The sequence below is a fragment of the Miniopterus schreibersii genome (genome assembly GCF_964146895.1).
Source record: "Miniopterus schreibersii genome assembly, chromosome: 3".
Lineage (NCBI taxonomy): Eukaryota > Metazoa > Chordata > Mammalia > Chiroptera > Miniopteridae > Miniopterus > Miniopterus schreibersii.
Window position 1 is genome coordinate 29,431,151 of NC_138103.1, and position 16,558 is coordinate 29,447,708.

Consider the following 16,558-nt stretch of genomic DNA (forward strand, 5'->3'; position numbering starts at 1 on the left):
GATATTGATTTTAAGGCTCTGATATGGAAAATGGTAAAATGTGTAAAACTGTATGTATTACAGTCAATAAAACATGGCATGCACCACAAAATGAACTAAAGTTAAGACAATAGGACCAAGGTTGTTTTTATTTTTAAGTTACAGTGGCAGCTCTGATTTTAAAAAGGATCCTTGTCTTTTAGAGATACGTACTGAAATATTTATGGATTATATGTGACTTTTGCTTCAAAATAACTTAACGCCGAGGGGTGATGGGTAAGAGTAAGGACAAAACAAGTGCGTTGATGGGTTGACGGTTGTTGCAGATGGATGACGGGACATGGAGGTTCACTGTACTCCTCACCCTATCTTGTGTGTGTCTGAAATATAAAATGTTTTTAAAACACTGTATTTCCCTGAGACACACAATGCCTTCCGCTGACAGATCACACAGAACAGGCAAAGAAAGAATTATGAGAATGAGGTGAGGGACTATCTCTCTTAAATTACAACCTACCAACTAGTTAACTGTCACCTTCATCAAGTTAACCTGGACATCTAAAGGTCATCTGGTCTGATCGCCTGCACAAGGCAGGAGACCTCACCGTGGTGTCCTGGCCACATAGCTCACCCTCCCAAGGCCTGACACAGAAGGTGGCTCGTCTCAGATCAGGAGTTGTCAAACACTGTGCTATCAGCGTTACCACCAAATGCTGATATTTGGAGTAAAGCTATCCTGAGGTGGGCTCAAATAATGTTATTTTTATTGGTGAATAATTTACTTTTTGAAAAGTGGGTGCAGATTTGAAGTGATTCCACTCTCACTGACTTTCTTGAGTGGGAGATTAAAGAAGCAGTGACTTGGGTTTGCCTATGGGAATGAGAATGGCTGGACCTTCCCTCTCCCAGGCCCGGGCCTGTCCTCTGACGATGTCTGGTGAGTGGAATTCAGCTCTCCCCTCAGCCCTTCTTAAGTATTTGAGAACTCGTTCATCTCTCCGTGCACCTTCCTCTCCACCCGTGTCTTCTCTCTGGACCAAACACCACTCTATCCATTCCTGTGACATCCTAGGCAAAGCCCTCCTGCCCAGGGTCCTTGCTCCTTGGGCTATTCCATGTCTTGTGTCCTGCTCTCACTCTAGACACGCAAAGTCTGTTACTTGTTCTAGGTCTTCATAAGTGTCTCTAATGTCAAGATTCTACTCTCATGATTTGTATTGTGCAGTCGTGTTGCAACGAAGAAAGGAATGGTATTCTAATTAAAGCCTCTGAAAATACCCACTGCCTCTACCTAGCTATCTGAGCTGCCCCAAATAAAGGATTCAAAGATCTTTCAAAATACAAAATACAAATACTCAGATTCCAGATTATAGTGATGCTGGATGGGGGCAATCTGAACGGAATAATTTCCTTTTAAATAAAGAAATTTCTTTATAGAGTATTTTCTTAAAGAAAAATGCAAACAAGTTTAAGTTCAGAAACAGAGTCCATTTATAAATATATGAAAACATAATACAACATTAGCTATAAGTACTGCAGTTTTAAAAACCTATAACTTTTCTAAAAACTAATACAAATTAGTGATTTTTCAACCAAGATATTTAATCAAACTGAAATGAGAAAAATGACCTCTTTTCTACATCTTAAAGCCAAAACACTGAAGAGAAATTGTTCAAAAGCATGTAGCTACTGATTTTTCTAATGTCTTTAGAATTCTAAAGTATCCTGATGATGGCTGGATAATCCTTATGAATAAAGAAAAACCTACACAGTGCACCATATCTAAGGCTAGTCTTATTTGCTTTCTCATTGATAAGCCGTCTCTTCTAAAAATAGTCTATGCCTATTTGTCAAGTGGATTTTTATAAGGCCCTGGTGGCATCGATGAGGTAATCACAATTACCTATAAAAGATTGTTCTCGGTTCTTACTTTCCTGGATGTCATTTAAGAGAGCTAGAATTCTCCTTTATCTTTTTTAAAAAAAACAAGATATACTATATGATACACAGAGCACAGATCTCAACTTAAAAATACAGTTGAGTTAAAAGTGAAGTTTCTCTTTGTTCCCATTGCACTGAGGATGAAGCATGCAGCTATCAATGGAGCACCACACATCTGGTTACTTTTATAGGCCAACACATATGCCTTCTAGTCTTTGTGACAGAAAAGGGAAATTTTAAACTGAAGTGTTAAATAAAAAATATCTTTCTATACAACAGCAGACAGTAAGTATGTCCTGGCAATTTCTCAAAAGATTTTGGTTCACAGATTTGAGAAAATTCCATTAGCTTTAATTATTTATCAGCAGTCAATTTAGATTACTGTACTTGACCTATTTTTACAGCATATGGGCCACCCAGCAATGAAATAAATGAATGGTCCTTTTCTACAATGGTTGATTTTCTGAAATAATAGAAATCCAGTTTAAAGAAGAAATGAAACCCCAAACATGTAATTACCACAATATATAACCTGCCACGCTGCCTTTGTAGCTGGATAAAATACACATCTTTGTGAATTTTTTGGTTATTAAATAAGATTATCTTGAAAGGGATAAACTCACTCATGCTATAATTTCTTCCCATTTAAATTTCTTTGCTCCATTTAAAACATGCTCTGTTTCTTGGCAGAAAGTCTCTAATACTGACGGATGTGCCTTTAGCACTGTGTCTAATAAAACTGTAATGGGAAGGCCTGGGTTCATGGAGCTGAAGGAAGGTGGGCGCATAGGGGCGTGTGTGCAGGGGCTGAGCAGAGGGTTCCTGGTGGTGAGAGGTGAGGGCGCTGGAATGCAGAGGGGAGGACCTCTGAGTTCCTGGGCAAGAGCGAGTAGCAATGTTCTTTAGGGAGACGCGTTTGATGATGAAGAGAGGCAGATTTATCAGACTGGTAATGCTGGAACTTAGACTTAAGGTGATGAAGGCTGAGGATGGTGCCCAGGACACAGAGGCCCTGGTGTGAAGGAAGGTCTAGTAGCATGTGGCGGCAACTTAGCATGGGAAAGCCCAAACATTGCTAAGCCAGAGGTCCTCTGGGAGTAAGGTCTGGGGACTCCTGGCTTCCTCAGCCCCTTCCATGGGTCCACGAGGTCAAAACTGGTTTTGTTTATTTGTCTTTCCCACTCTCTTTCTCTCACAGACGTACAGTGCAGTGATATTTTCCAGGTGCCATGTGACATTTGATGATGTCATTATGTGTCCGTGTATTCTTGTGCTTTAAAAAGTCTGTTTTAATTTCTGTCAGTACTGACAGACACAAAAGTTCTCTGGAGTCCTCATTTTTAAGAGACCAAAATGTTAGAGAAATGGCAGCTCTAAAGGTTTCTGGTCTCGGAGCAGAGAATGGCATACAATTGCTGTCAGGACATCAAGGCTGTCCGTTGGTCCACTGATGACCTGTCAGTATCCCGGGAAGCAGCTGGGACCAGCAGCAGCGTCTTGTGGAGTCTGTGGGCCCGAGGGCTTGGAAGCACGGGCTCTCACAGCTTGGGCTGGCATCACCCCTGCCTGGTGGCGCAAGGACTTCCTGCAGGATTCTTGGTGGGTTCAGTGGTAGGACAAGGGAGGAGGTTCCTCTGATTTTCTAAATCCATATGATGTGCCTTTAGGTCTGATTTTGAAATGTTCTTCCAAGTCACTTTCTGAATAAATGCTTATGTCTAAACCTTTAGTCATATTTCAGAACTCTGAAAATACTGCTGTGATTTGTTTCTACGCATCAATAGGTTTTGAGTTTGTCAGAGAGGAATGACATAGTATACACATAATTGATTACAAAATCATCTGAGTATTTACTACATGCAGTGAATGAGCTTGTCTTGGTTCCCTGACCTCAGGGGGCTTACAACCTAGTGCCAATGATGAACCAAGGCTGGATTCCTGGTAGACTGTTGAGGGGATATTCCTAGGGCCACTGATGGTGCTGGGTCCAGAGTAGACAATCAGTGAGTACTTGTGGATTGAATGAGTGAATAGGTGCTCTTCCCAGACTCATCAGCAAGCTGACACTTTATGGCAACTGCTGCAAAGGGGGATTCATGTGCAAGACAAGGCATGTGTCCCAGAGGTGCCTTTTTACCCTGGGGCTCTTTGATAGGAACCAGAGAATGTGACTCCTACTTCACCACACACCTACTGTGCAATTCACTCCAGATCTTAGGCCCTCCTAACATTCAGACAAATAGGCTTTTTTGAATTAGACTGCAGATTAATCCTCCGGTTTAGTGCTTCTACTAGAAATTTACCCATAAGGATGATCAGAGGTGTAGGCAGAAACTTATGTATAACAATACTTAGCATGTGCTTGTATGAGAAAAATGAGAAATAATACAGATGCCAACAGTAGGGGATAACTGTTGACTAAATTAAATTAATTTAGTAAAGCAATACAATGGCATATTAGGTAGGAAGTAAGATTATTTTCAAAGGATAGCTAATGCCATGGAATAATGCACACAACTACCATTTATTCAACAAATATTTGCTGGGGAGATACTACAGACCCTCAGGCTCGGTTATAGGCTCTCCTTTTAGTGGGGTGAGAGACATTAGTCAAGTCACCACCCACAGAACACTCCATGTGGTTAGAGCCGAGAAGAGAAAGCATACGGTTTTGGGAGAGCATTCAGGAGGCAGACCTGGCCAGGACAGCAGGGAGGGCTTCTCTGAAGAAGAGGCACCTGACCCCACATTTGGACTATGAGTACAGGTTAAAGGGGAGAAAGAGGGGAAAAGAAGCCACAGACTACAAAAAGGGTTTACAGTATGACCCCCACATTGTAAAAATGAATAAACATTCATATGTGGTTGGACAAGGATGAAAAGAACTGTATCAGTGTTAAATGGTAGGTGACTAGAATTATGGCTTATTTTTCATTTCTTTGTCTTTAAGCAAGTTGTATCCTTTTAACATCAAAAACATTCTTTTGAAAACTGAGGATGGGAATCAAGCGATAGTTTTAAAAAGCAAGATGACTTTTTAAAGTTTCCAGAGCAATGGGGTGGCCCTCCTACAGCTTTTCAGTGACAGAATTTCCAGTCATGGTGACATCCCCACGGCCAGCTAAGCAGCCAGGTGTTATTTCAGTCTGTGTACAACCCACAAGAAATAAGTACTGTACCTGCTAATGCACAGCTAAACTATACTTATTTCTCCAAAGAAAAATTATTTTGTAAGTACAATGAGTGTTAGCAGGAAACCTACTGGACAATCATTTGTTTAATTTATTTTTTCATTTATATAAAATACTAAGGTTGGAGAAAAACCATGCTACCAAACAATATGTACAGCATAATCTTAGATGTTTTAAAATATGTAATATTTACGAACAAAAATTTTTTTAAAGATCTAAGGGAACATGCTAACATTTATGTCTATACGAAATTTCTATTAACAAACATTCATACTTTGTATAACCAGAGGACAAAGTCACAGATCTTAGACAATGTTGGGGAGACTTAAAATATCATCTCAAACCAGCACCAAAGGGTCAGGGACAACCCGCACACAGATTCCACAAGAGGTGTTGGGCTCAGCAGGCAAATCACAAAACAAGGACAGACTTTGCCAAGGAGATAGAGAAGATTAAAATCAGATCTCAAACATGTTCCTTCCCAGTCTTGGTCTGTTTTCTTTGTTTCCCCACCCAAAGGCCTTACCTTAAGTTTATTCATCATTTGTGTGGAACTAGCTTACTTAAAATTAAGCAGTGTGGAAAAGATATACCTTCACCTTAGCTAAATAATCAGCACATATTGTTTATTAATATTTACTCGCTTCACAGAGATGCTCAGAGGAATAATCAATAATAAATGATGGGAAAATCTACTTGTAGACGCAGAGCATGCTATAAGTGCTTTTTCACACACTCACTCAAATGAACAAATGGCAACAGAGGCGGGGTCCTTTATCGGCAAGGCACCTGGTGACCGGAGCAGCCAGAAAACCTACAGATGTGGGATCCAAATAGAGACCTTACGAATGATGTTTACATCAGTTTTATCTTGGGAAAATACTACAGAACCACAGGAATATGAAAGGTAAATCATAATTTCCAAATGGAATTATTTATATCATATGGTTGGAAATCAAGTCTAAGAAGCATGTGACTCAGTTAGTAACTAGGAAATTTAAACCTTTGGAATTAGATTTTATGTTTAAAGATGCCCAGAGGCTTCCCAGTGGATTACCTCAATCTAACAATTAAGGAGAAACAAAAACTTCCGGGGGAAAAAAAAGGCTTCCTGAGGGCTTCCTGGTGCTTGTTCACTTTAACACCCCAGACGGCAGACTGACTAGCAGGCTGCTGGGAAGGGGACCCAACCCCATCGCACCAAGGGAAGTGCATCTGAGGGCACCAGAAACGGCCTCCTTAGCTTTATCCAGTCTTATCCAGCAGGTCCCAGGCTCAGAGATCCTAGAGGTCAGGGATGAGGTTCATGATATCCCAAGTATGGGGAGAAATTCATCATGCTGTGACCTGAAGGTCCAAAGATACTTCATTCATTGACTTTTCACTCTTGTTAGTCTGCGTAGCTCATGGAGTATGTCTGCAAAGAAGTCTTCTTGGTATTGATGAGTATATCCAACTTTGCAGTTCAAAGCATGCGTCCCATTTCAAAATTAACACATTTCATGGGAAATCCTAAGTGGGGAAGAGTGGCTTTGTGGTAGGAGTGAAGGGCGTACTGAGTGTCCCTTATGGATGCCATAAATAAAACTTTTAAAGGCACTTATAACAGCAACCCCCCATGAAGGTCTCTTCTAGGCCTGCTGCCTGTGGAGTGCCAGGACCCTGGATGGCAAGAGCCAGTCACAGCTTGGAAACCACCGGACTTAGGGAAGCAGAGGGTTGGGTGTTCATTTTTAATCCTGTCCCTGGAAATGAAACTTTGGATTACAATGAATTACATCTAACATCATAACAGATTAAAGAGACGAGAGTGTATATATGAGCAACTCGGCTGAAAAAGCACAGACCCCTCGATTTCTGGTATGGGAGAAAGAGTAACTAGCCATAGAAAATACACTGGATATGTGTACTTGGGTCTGTAGAAAACTGTTAACGCTGAGAGAATTATTCTGTGTTTTTGGTAAACACATGGCTTTAAAATACTTTTGGAATTCCTCTAGCAATCTTTCTCAGGCCTTTCACCAAATACTAACTTTTGCATAGTCCTGGAAGTTTCTTTTGAATACATAGTATAGCTTCTTTGTAGTGAAACAATTCAGGAAAGAGATACAATTTAACAAATTCTATATCTCTTGGCCGGAGCTGCTGGTCCTGCTAGATGAATCATAGAGAAGTCCATAAATGTCGAGGCATTTGCACAGACTTTTCTTTTCTTACCATATATGGCAAATATAGATCTATTTATCTCCAATCATCTAAACTACAGCTTTAGCATTTTTCTTACCTTATTGCCTTTCTTAAAAATGTCTCTTAATCTATGACTCACCCACATAAGAGAATACACCCAACAACAGTACCGACATCCATAACCCCAGGTTGGGGTGTCTTGTTTGGTTTTCTTTTTGTATAAGGACAGCATGTTTTACATCAGTAAATATTTGAGGTGGGTCAAAGTACCTAGTTATTTAAGTTCTTCCCATAACTTAGCAGAGCAACACAGGGTATAAGGATTTTCACAAGAATTTAACCTGAGCAAGTTTTCTTCCCCAAGGAATCATATTTCTTCATCACACACAGGAATCAGCTAAAAAATAGTGATTGGTGATTTTTTTGGTATATTCTTTAAAGAGATAAATACCAAAAATATCTTCAGGCTTCTAAAAGCTGACTACAGGGAAAGTCTCTGACTGGTTAAGGTTGTTTATGAATTCTCTGGGGAATGCTTACTGCATTCATTCATTCACTCATTCATTCACTCACTCACTCAATATGTACTGAAAACCAAGCTTAGAAAGATGTGAAGATGAATGGCTCCAGGTCTGCCCCACTCCTGAGAACTCAGAGTGGGAGCAGGACACACAGGGAGGGGGAACAGAGTGCTCTGTTTCAGAGAGAGACAGCTTTGGCTGGGGCTGGGGCGGTAGGTGAGTTTAGTGGAGCTTTGGAGTAAAAACATGGAGGTGGGCATGGAGAGGAAATATGGCACAAGTGCAGGGAAGGCTGTGGGAAGGAACAGTGAGGTTACTACAGCTGCCCAGAGGAATGACGTGGGCTAGGTGGTCTGCCCAGGCACAGGGGCCTGCATGCTGCTGAAGGCAGCCAGGAGTTGGCTTCTTCATGACCCAGATAATACAAGGAGTCCAGCCAGAGAGGCTGCAGGATAAAGTACAGTTATCAGTCTGTCTTCTCCTTTTACTTTCATATTTCCCTTGTGGGAAGTGCAAAGACTGCAGATATAACCTTTAAAAGATGCTGACGGCCCACAAAAGATAAGTGAAGAAAACTGGCTGTAGAGCCCAGGGTTCAAACATCCAGCTATCCAACCCAAGGCTGAAAGGATTCACCTGCAGATGTGCACAGTAGCCTATGACACGTAATTGCTTCCATCAGGCGATTACTTGAGGCTCTACATAAACAAAAGGGTGTGTGCTGGGAATGCCCATATACTCAGAGGACCACTGGAAACCCCGTTTATAAAAATAAATAATGCGATATCAACAATATGGCAACCTATGCTTAAAACTTCATCTGATGAAATTATTTTGGAATACTCTTTAAAAGAGTCTTTTCTGTAGTCCAAAATTAGCTGTAACAAAATGTGTATTTTAAATTCAAGGGTCTAGGTAAAATAACAAAAAAGCCCCCCTTGAATGAGGGAGCAAACTTAGTCTCCCGCCCTGGCTGGGTGCCAACTCCACACGGTGCTCACAGCTTACACAGAGGGAGTTACAAAGAGGCAGAGGAGGCTGTCTCCCAAATACCATCGCCACCCTAGGAGAGAGGGAAACCTTTCCAGAAAGGCATTTCTTGGTGGTCTTGGGGAAAGAGTTTAGGGGAACAAGTGGCTTCTGCCAGGCAGAGAATCACGGGATCTGAGTCTGCCCTTCTCCAAATGCTCCCTGCATGTCAAGTCTTGGGTTAGGCAGTACTTTGACGCATTGCCCTCTTATGATTCTTTGTAACATGAGTCTCTTATCTGATTGCCACTACTTGGTAGGAATGTTATGAAAACAGATGGCAGCATGGATATCCTATAAAATGATATATCCAGATAGGGCTTTTTCCAAACAAAATTTCCTTTTGAGGGGTTGTAGAAATAAAGTTCAATAAATTAAACTATAATACATGCCTTGGGCTGGGAAATGTAAATAAAAAGCCTCTGACTGGCATGGTTTGGAACAGTCAGTAAGTCACTGGGGTGGACACAGAACTCCCTCTGAGCTCATTCAGTACCTCACCTGAGACTCTTCAGGATACTCTTTATCATGTAAATGTGCATGCATATACACAGACACAGACAGACAGACAGACAGACAGACACACACACACACACACACACACGATGAGAAACAAGCAGCTCCCCTGTGTGTGGCCTTATAACTGACGCCCATATTATCTGAATACAGATTTGATTCATGAAATGCTGTGTGCGGTTCAGTCACTGTTAATCTCCCTTTCTTATGTAAGTACACCTGCAGAGTCATCCTTACAAAAAATTCAAATTGACCTGGGTTGAAATCCCAGCTGTGTGTGAATTAGGCTGCTTTCTTAAACTCTCACCTTTCTGAACCTCAGTTTTGTCTGCTGTTAGGAATAATGTTACTAGCCTTATAAGAACAGTGTCCAGCACAAAGTAGGCACCCAGTAAATATTTTGAATGAACAAACACAGTAAGTCCTCAATGTGTTACACCGTGACAGTGACAATGATGATCATGACATTATACCCATCTATATATGCACTACTCAGAGTCCCTAAACCTCTATGTCTTTTACCTATGCAGTCTGCAAAGTGTTCCTTAGTTACAGGTAGGTATTCAGGTATCTAACCTGACGGATGGCAGGGTTGTTATTTCTTCCTGGGCACTAAGCTTTCAAAGGCTTGGCATTTATTCAATCAGTTCACTCTATGCTGCTGACGTCTGGCCAGCAGCTCCCTCTCAATAACCCCTGATCTCCCAAGCTCTTCCCTACTCTGTCCCTCAGGCTGCCACATGCAACTCATGATGTCCTGACAGAGAGGGCTTTTCCCAAACAGAAATTTCTAAACTAGCTCTACCTGCTAGTTTGTAGCCAGGGAAGGTCCATTAATGTCACTGTTTTCCTCCATTGCTATCCTAAACTCAGTACTTTGCCCCTTGTCTCCCAGATGACTTCCTAGGCCCATCCTGTGGGCACCCAGCATTTTCCTATCAGAGAATCTGGCACTGACAGCAAGGGAAGCTGCTCTCCACGTTTTTTCTTGTTAAGAAGTCTGCTATTCTGAGAGGTCGGAGAGTGACCTTTCATCTTCAAGCTCCCCGCGTGGGCTAGAGATGCTCTTTATATGTTTTAACATGTGGCAAAGAGAGATTAAGCTAAGTGAGGCATGCCATTCACGCAGGCTCGCTGAAATTATGCCTGCTAATCTTTTAAATGGCAAGAATATTATGTAATACAAAAGGAATCCTAGTAATTCTAAAGCTTTTACCCAACTGAGAAAGTTTAAGTTTACAGAAACACATACTAGAGATAAAGAAGTTCAAGAAGGCTGGCCAAGGCCAAACGAGGAAGCAAAAAGATTCTGTGGTAAGAGAGAAGGGGTGGAGGGTGGAGGGTGAAGGGCAAAGGGAAAGGGCAAAAGGCTGAGGTTTGAGACCTGGCCTGCGCCCTAACTCTTCAATCGGTTCACTTGATGAAAGAGTCTCAGCTCCCTGGTCTGGACTGAGCCATTTCCTGGGCTTTCTCAGGACTGAGCTGCTCTGCTGCTCCCACACACCCTTCCTGTAGCAGATAATTTAGGGTGATGCCTAGCCCCATCCTGAGAGGAATTCTAAGGGCATCATTCATGTGGCCAGCATCACAGCAGGTACTACATGATGCAATTTCATGTGAACAGCCCTTCAGGTGTGTATCCTGTGTAAATAGGAAATCTGGGGCTGGACAAGGCAGTGTTTTACCTGAGATTATCTGGCTATGATGCAAATTCAGGGGCCGTCTGGTGTCAAAGCTACTACACCACGTTGTCTGTCTCCTAAGCTATATTTCATCTGAAGCTGCCACAGGTGGTGGTCCAAGTCTTCGTATGCTACAATCAGGTTACTCACGGGGACCACTGGAGCACGCATAGCCAAGGGTTCCCTGTGCCTGCTTCCTTTCCAGGGCTACCTGGAACCCTGACCTCACTTCTGGAAAGCCTGAACCACGGTGACTGATCAAGAACCCAGTATATTTCTGATATGCTACACATGAACCTGTGCTCGCCAGAAAAAAAGAAAAATCCTGATAAAGGGCCTGCCTTGAAATCCTGCAGTCATGATTTCACAGAACTGTACCTTAGTCTCTCTTCTTGAAAACATTTTTTTGTTGTTCACCTTAAATGTGCAATTTGATACTGTTACTTTCCTACACATCTTATCCTACTCAAAGTAAGGAAAGGGCTGTCCCCAGACATGCATGTTCATAGCAGAGTAGGACAGAGTGAGAATTCAGGTGCTTCTGGCAAATGTCGACCCAGATGGTCATTTTAACCGTTGAGGTGAGTGCACAGTCTGCCTGTTCATTTCAACCTTGCACAGGAAAAGAAAGATGTGCGATGTGCTTGCAAATAATGGCACAGGGTGGGATGAAAGAAAGGCACAGGTCAAATATGATGGGTGCTCAAGTGAGAGAAGACCTTTCTTGCTGGATCAAGGAAGGACATGAGGAGGAGGGGGCATGTGAGGTGGGGTAGGGTGAGGGGACATGCTTTTTACAAAAAGGCAACAGTATAACCAAAGGGAAAAAAGAAGTGAGTCAAAGGTACATTCCAGGAAAACCAACATGGAGTGAGGTGTGTGGGAGACAAAGCCAGCAAAGCCAGGCCCCCAAAGGCCATCTGGGCCACTCGGAGGACACAGACACAGCCTCAGAGGTAAGGAGAGCCACCGCCCGTGGCAAGGGAACAGAGGATCAGATCAGGGCTTGCTTTAGGAAGGTTCACCTGAGAGTAGTTTACAAGATGAGCCAGAGGGGAGAAAGCATAAGGATGAGGACACTGATTGGGAAATAAATTCTAGGTAAAGATAGTAAAACCAGAACTGGGGCAATGGCAATGGAGAGGGAGAAGGAACACGGTGTTCTCCAGAACCAAGACAACAAGATGTGGCAAGGGTGGTGATGTGAAGACAGAAGAGATAATGGAGATGAAGGCAGTGTGAAGGTTCAAGCCAGCGTGACGGGCCAGTGGCCCTCCAGCCAGGTGTGAGGAACAGAGGGCGGGAATAGGCCTGGAATGCTGATGAACCATGAGAAACATGCTTCTGAAAATACTAGGAACTAGCACAGATTTCCAAAAGGAAATCGTGATCTGGAGAAATGAGGCCCAGGGAACATGAGTGGGCAGTAACGAGGGCCTGTGGACAGGGCCCTTGAGGGACATCCACACATCAGGAGAAGGAAAACGACACAGGATAGAAAAGTTACAGGTTCTGAAAGGGACAACAGGATAAGGCCTGTGAAAACGCTAAAGGCCTTGGTGGATAGTATAACCTGAAAGAGAGCAGAGATTAAAAGCAAGAGTTTAGCCCAGCTGGTGTGGCTCAGTGGATTGAGTGTTGTCCCATATACCGAAAGGTTGCAGGTTCAATTCCTGATCAGGGCATATGCCTGGGTTGCGGGCTCAGTTCCTAGTAAGGGATGTGCAGAAGGCAGCCAATCATTTCTCTCTCATCGACATTTCTCTCTCTCTCCTTTTCCCTTCGTCTCTCTCTAAAAATCAATAAAAACGTATTTTTAAAAAAATGTTTAAAAAAAGCCAGAAGTTAACCAACTTGACTTAAAACATTTCAGACTGAGGGAGCAACTAAGGCTCGTGAGTAGACTCTATGCCCCTGAAAAGGTCAGTAGCAGAGGTAAAGAGAGTGACCCCAAGGCAGCTGGTGGAGAGCTACTGTGCTGAGGATGACGACAGCAACAAAACAGATAAGCAATACATTTTTACACAAAAAATCTGGAAAAGCAAAGGCTTTCCTGCAGCCTAGTCCACGCTGGAAGGGAAGGGGCAATGTCTCGTTGCTCTTTGGTCCCCAACATGTGTGGTTTCTTGCCATGGTAGTTGCAATGATGCTTAATCTGATGTATTGAGCAGTTTCCATTCCTGCTACAGACATCTCATTGTAGATTAAATCAGTTTTTGAAGATGAACAGCCAAACTCATTCACTGAAAACCTTACTTCCCCTGAAAAAAAGAAAATCCAATCTGCCTGGATTCTGATAGTACTGGCACTCCAGGGTTCTGCTTTAAGGGAACAGTGCAATGTGTTTAGCAGTCGAGAGATTTCTAAGGAGGCTTCCCTGTTTAAACAGTAACTAGACAAAATACAAACAAACAAACAAAAAATCCAACCCAAAACAGTAACTAGACAACTGGCCTGGTCATTAAAAAACAGGTTACCAACTGGAGCCTCCAAAACGGGTCCAAACCAATGAAGATTGACCTACATGCCAGTTAACCACTGACAATCTTTTCCTCTTCATTCCCAGGTTAAAAGAAAGGAGACTGGAACAAAACACAGGTGGCTTTTTGGCTGAAAGGCTGCAGCTCCACCTGTAAAACTTGCACCTACTGCTTTCCGAGATCCACAGCTAATAACCAAAAACTTAAACTCCTGTTACCTTATTTTTCCAAGCTAATCTTCCATCATCTCCAAAAACTGACTGTTTGGATCAACTCACCTACATACCCACCCATTCCTCACTGTTTCTCTCTTTGGAGAGCTATGAGCTGTTCTTTCTTCAGGAAAAGGGCCTAACAGAAGCCACACCAGCTGCATCTCCAGGAGCAGGTTCCAGAAGGGACATGATCTTTCCAGAAGGCAAAACGTGCTTCCCATAGGCCATGCTGCTGTCTTCTCAAGCTCCCCCAGCCTCTGTCAAAGGGGGGCTGCAGGCCCACAGTAGATTAAGTAGAGAGGAGATGGACCCAGAATCGATGGGACAGAGCTCTGGAAACCACATGGCAGGAAAACTGCCCTCTGCCCTCAAAAGGAGAGGCCAGCAGTCCACCCATGGGCCGTAAATGATGTAAAGGTGGCTCCACAGGTCAGGGCAGCACTGAGCTTAGAAGAGAACAAAGAACAGGAAAGGAAAGGGTGGCAAAGGCAGGCACTTGACAATGGTCAAAAGAACTCCTCTTCCTAGCATTACGGGGCCCTGGGGCCCAGCACCAGACAGAGCAGCCAGACTCGTGCGCAGAGAACAGCTGCATTAGTAAGGAACACCAGAAGGAGATTTTTTTGATGCATCCACAGGAGTTTTCCACAGGTGCTTCCCGACTCTATGGAAGGCCAGGTTTTCAGTGAAACAGGGAAACGGTATGATTCCCAGTGACTTCTGGTCAGAAGCCTTCTGCAGGAGGCAAAGTAGGGATGTGAGGGGAACACAACTTGCAGAATGCACCTGTGACAAGCAGCAGACCATCCATTCCAGGGTCACAAACTATAGCCAGCCTAACCAATCTAGTGGCTGCTGATGTTTTTATGAACTATGAGTTGGAATGGTTTTTACATTTTTAAATGGTTACATTTAAAATGGTTAGATAAATACCCACCTAATAACTAATTTTGCTCTTGGCAGGCCAGGCCTAAAATATTAAGTATCTGGACCTTTAAGAAAAAGTTTGGGGCCACCTTGATGTGATCCGGTTCTCCTCTTTGATTGTCCTTGCCACTCCCCTGTCACAGGTGTGTGTACCTGTGAAAAGTTTGGGCACTGTTTCACATGCCAGAAATTAGGCCAAGTGGAAGGAGCCAGGAGACCAGAGCCTCATAACTCTCTACCTGTGTACCTGGGCAGGTATCACCTACCAGTCTCAGTTTCCCCACCTGGGAATGACTCAAGCTAAAAGGTTGCTATGAACATCAAAATGAGATTGGGGTATGAATCTACTTTTTAAAAAGTTTGGAACACTTTGGGGATGAAAGTTTGTCAGTTGTGGTTATTTATGAGTTGATTTAGCACCAAAATTTATTTTATTTTTTTGTAAACATTGAAGCCTGACATTCTCTTCCAGTCCACAGGAATATTGAAGGCGTGGGAGGACTTGCTCAGCTGCCAAACGGACGACCTGAGCAGTCTAACTCGTGCTCCCATGATACAATTTCATCACCAGGTCAGGCTAACCTCCCTGTTCGTATCTCGATAAACCCATCTGCCTGGGAGAGAAGCTACTGGCCCACTGGAGACAGCTCACCCATTCGACATTCTGCCATTTGGAAAATCTTTCTGGCTCTGCATCCAGATGTATGTGAAGGGTGACAAAGGATCAAGCTGTACTTTTTAGGAAACCCAGACTATCTAAATGTCTTATAACACAAAGTATGGAGCAATTCAGGGACAAGGGTGATATTCCATATTCAAGGTCATTCTAAAACTGGAGTCCCAAATTAAGTTTAACTTAAGTGACACCGTGGTGACCTTAATACCTCATGAATCCCTCTCATCTAACGGCCTATGAGGCAGACAAGTATGACACTCTGAGAACAAAGAATCTGAGGCTCAAAATTCCTGGGCCACCTGACACTGGCATGGAACCCAGGCCTCTGACCCAGCTCTGTCCAATGTACAAAAGCTCCTTCTCTCCAACCCCAAGCACCTCTCATAAGGAAATCAGGTTTTTATTATTTGCAGATACAAGGTTGGTGGTGGTCTGGCCCTCTCAGGTCACTTTCTGGGCAGCTGAGAAGTAGCCACCTTTATTATGATAGCTTCCCCCAGTCACTAGGAACTTGGAGCCTGCCTGGAGCAGATGGGAGATGCATGACAGTCCTTTCTGTCTGGGGACTCTATCCCAGTTGGTGGGTCTGGTGGGGTGGGACAGGACAGAGACCCTCCCCTTAAAGGATCAAAGGACCTTCTCTACAGATTCCCTCAATAGGTGGCAGCATCTAAGAGTTCCCTTCCAAGGAGTGAAAGAACTCTCCCTAAGGGGCAAGCCTTTAATAATAAGCTGCTACAGGTGGAGAAGACTGGGAAGGCCCAAGGCTGTTATCAGTTGCACAGAGCATGCCCACTTCCTTGGAGACTTGCAAACACACTGTGGTTCTTTGACAATAGGGAGCCTCACCCAAGACACTCAAGCAGACCTCATGTCAGCCTTAAGCAATGAGCTCCCACAGGGCTGTGGACCAACAGCAAGGTGTCTTTGGACCTGGATAGCCAGGGAGGCCACCACCTGCAATTCTGCTCATTCTAGTAAGAGCCAGATGAAACTTGAGAACCCCAATGGGGTAAAACCTCCAAGAAAACACGAGGTGGAATATGTCACAGAGCAAAAGAACCAACCCAAATCTCATGGCCACTGGCACAAGAGGGAAGGGACCAAACCAAATCTCCACCCCTAACCAGCCCAGAACTTAAGGCAACATGCAAAAGTTGCAGCCACACACAATTTTACCTCATTTTATGCAATAGTTCTCTGACCACCTTTTT

General features: G+C 43.4%; 1 protein-coding gene across 14 annotated transcripts in view; it reads right to left on the reverse strand.

The window, feature by feature from the left end:
- Nucleotides 1–16,558, reverse strand: part of CUX1 (cut like homeobox 1) — a 337,186-nt gene that overhangs the window by 181,481 nt on the left and 139,147 nt on the right. The gene's annotated exons all lie outside the window — the stretch shown is intronic.